Raw genomic sequence first — 3,807 nt, forward strand, 5'->3', positions numbered from 1 at the left:
GTTTGTTCCCTTTAGAGATAACGGATGGCAGTCTTCTTCATGAAGACAGTTCGTTTTAGGATTCTTTATTAAAGTTGAGCGAATGGCAGTCTCTTTCAGCAGAAGACAGTTTACTCACTTTTTCAGGCAGAGATAACGAATGGCATCCTTCTTCACGAAGATAGTTCGTTTTGCTTAAAGATTCCTCAGCAAAGTCAGCAAATGGCAGTCTCTTTCAGCAGAAGACAGTTTGCTCACTTTCTTTTCCACAGCAAAGGTCAACAAATGGCAGTCTCTTTCAGCAGAAGACAGTTTGTTCCCCTAGCAATTGACGAATGACAGTCTTTCCCGAGGAAAGACAATGTGTCTGTTTAATACCTGTCGCACGCTCGCGAAAAATGAACAGAGTCGCCACCAATATATTTATCCCATAAGGGAAAGGAATATCAGAAAACCTAACAAAGGAAGGAACAGGGTCTTGCGACCAGAGAATCAAGGTACGGGAGTCGGTTACGCAAGGGGAAGGTATTAGCACCCCTCACGCCCATCGTACTCGATGGTATCCACCTATGTTTGTTTCTATCTAAAGGGTGTAAAACTATGTCTATATCTAAATGCGAAATGAATGCAAAATGTAGGGAAAATAAAGAATTGTACTCGCACGGGCCCTACCCCGCTGCCTACGTATCCTTTTCAGGAATCAGAGTTACCGTAGCTCGGCTCACGATTTTCTGTTTGTTTTTGTGTTTTTTAATTGGGCGGCGTTAACGCTCGCGCTCTTGCACAAGGGGACAGCCTAGGATGCAATGGAGCGGAGATAACAATGCCCTTAGAAAGAAGAAAAGAGATTGGTTTGTGTCTTTTAGGGTAGATGAGTGATGAACAGTACCCAATACCGGGCCACTCACCACTTTCTCTACTTTGCTTTAGTCTGAACCATTGTTAGATATTTTAAAGTGTTTTTGGTTGTGTATTTTTTAAGGGAATTTACTTCACGATTCGAATCACATAAAATGTATAATGATCGAGAAGCAGATTAGGGAATGGATCCCACTCACATCCATCCCATTATGTAATGTTTGAGAAACAGATTAGAGAATGAATCTCACTCATTTCTCTCCCATTAATTAATGTTTGAGAAACAGATTAGGGAATGAATCCCACTCGTTTCTCTCCCATTAAGTAGCGACCGAGAAACAGATTAGGGAATGAATCCCACTCGTTTCTATGCCACTAAGTGATTGAGAAATAGATTAGGGAATGAATCCCACTCATTTCTCTATCACTTGCTTAATGTGATTCGCATCTTCCGTTTATTAATGTTTTGAAGAGTTGAAAAGAAAAAGAATGAAATAGGGAACTATATCTAAATTCTAGTCTAAGTTGCCTATACAAGTCTAAATCCTAATGTTAACATGGGATAGGTTCTAAAAGAAGCATTAAAATGGTACCAACAAAATAGGCCAAAAATATGGCCAAAAACAAGTAATAAAGTCACACAACAATTATACAAAAATAACATGGAACTAGCACAAAACAATTCAAGCATTAGTACAAAAACGAAACTAAAAAAAACTACCATTTTTATGGGTTTTATAAAAGAACTTTAAATGTCAAAATTAACCTAAGAGAATCTACTATTTTTTATAAGCTTTTTATGGGGGATTCCTAATTCAAGTCTAAATTGCACTTAAAGAACCTACATTCTAATAAGCCTAAACTAGTGTTTTTATGTGTCCCTTTTTGCGTCAAAAATCATGGTAAAGTCTCAAAGTAATAGTAGAAAAATTAGCATTTAATCATTAAAAGAAATAACAAGAAAAACTAATTAAACTAAAATTTGAATTAAAAGATAAAGGGAAACAGGGGTGCAAATTGGATATGCTGGTGTGAAGAGCAAAGGGGCGCAGGCCCAGATAGAGGGGCCCAAAGGGAGTTTTGTTTTGTTCAGAAAAGAGGTGTATGGGCCAAAGTGGGGTGCGGCCAGCAATTCAGTGAAGGCCCAAGTTGAAGTTTCGGTCCATGCTTAGATTTTCATCAATTATTGTTAGTAAACAAAAAAGAACAGTTAAAGAAATGGAGCCTAAAACTAAAACGGTGACGTTCAGGGGAATTAGGGTTATGTTATTTGTTAGTGGCTATTGGACTTCTTCTCTCAGACTCTCATCTCCTCAGATTACTGCGGCCGCCGGAATGGCTACCGGAAATCGCCTCCGGCGGCGCTCTTCCGTTAAATCCGTAATCAAACACCACCTCCGATTCGCCTCTCCTCACTCGCCTCTAATCTCAAATTCATTTTCAGAAACCCCCACACCAATCGTTCTACATCTAAGCATCTAAGCCCTAAATTGACAAAAATCAAATTGAATGGTGAACGTGAACGCTCTTAACGCAAGAACCGAGGGTTATCGCTCGTGAAGCTCCAATCTATACAGTGATAACAAGAATTAAACGAAACGATGCAAAATCAAACAAATACGAGTTCACTGACCTACGGAGTGGAGGCGTACTCCGGTATCTGTTGCTATGGCTTGAAGACGATGATACAGAAGGCTAGATGGGAGGCAAGAAAGCGCTCCGATTCCAGGTAATTCTTGTTGCTCAAAGTCTCCGGATTCTTCCCCGTCTTCTTCTTCTTTTATCTTCTCTTTTCGATTTGCGCTGCGTACTCGTCTTCTTCTACATCCTTCTTCTTATGCTTTTTCTTTTTGTGAATGCGCGTACCGTAGTGATTGAGAGATGGAGAGTAAGGTGCGATAGATGATGAATGTGCAGAGAGAGTGTTGAAGGTTTAGTTCAACCGTTCAGAGCTTCCATTGATGAAGCTCTGACGGTTATAGGTTCCTGAGCTTAAGTGAGGTGAGGGAGATGAAGGTGATGGTGAAGAGTGAAGAGAGTTTTCTGTTGTGAAGATTGGAGTCTGTTACAGGTGATCGAGTGGTTATGGAGATGGTTCAGAGTTATAGTGAAGAGAAGTGGTGATGAAAAAGTGGAGGGTGAATCGAGAGAGTTTATTGTATAGAGGGAATTCGATTTATATAGAGAGCTGAGTATTCTAATTCAGTTAGGATGATATTGAAGTTAGTTGGAAGTTTGAGATGCTGAGGAATTGGTTACAAGCTGTTTTTCTGTTATTGGTTATAGTCAGTTAAAAGTTGTTACAGGTGGTTAGAAAAGTTGGTTATGTGGGTATGTGAAGTTAGTTATGTTTGAGGTTGTTAGCAGTTAGTTACAAATTTTGTTGGGGTTAGTTATAGGTAGTGAAATGTTAGTTAAAAAAGTTAGTAAATAAACGAAGGCTGAATGCTAAAACTGAAACTGGGTGTGGCTTTGTATCTAGACTAGCATGGGTCTTATTTCCCTTTTGTACTGAACTGGTTTTGACTTGCAGCTTTGGTAGCATGGTTAGTAAGCTTGGTAGGGATTCTTATTTTTCTGTTATGCTATTGTGAAGTTAAGTCCTGCTAGCTCAATTAAATGGCCTGAACTGTATTAAACTTGCAATGATGTTGCCCTGCTTTGAATTTTGCTACTGCCTGTTTCTCACTTGGATATATGACTGAAGCTTTGTGACTTACGTTTTGCGTGCTGATGCCATTCTCTCTTGCAGGTTGGTGGTTATTAGTGAGCTTGATGAAGTTGTTTAGAGTGGACATAACTTGTTTATCATTTGGATTGTATATGGCTACACTGAATCTATGTGAAAACTGATTGTAATTATGAAGTATTTTTGACGCAGGTTATGAGTAGTTTAGTATGGTTTTGAAAATGCATTGGACTGAATCTGTGATCATGGAACAGTTTCTGGATGTTTGTATTGACTTGTGG

This window comes from Vicia villosa, linkage group LG1 (assembly GCF_029867415.1).
Source record: "Vicia villosa cultivar HV-30 ecotype Madison, WI linkage group LG1, Vvil1.0, whole genome shotgun sequence".
Lineage (NCBI taxonomy): Eukaryota > Viridiplantae > Streptophyta > Magnoliopsida > Fabales > Fabaceae > Vicia > Vicia villosa.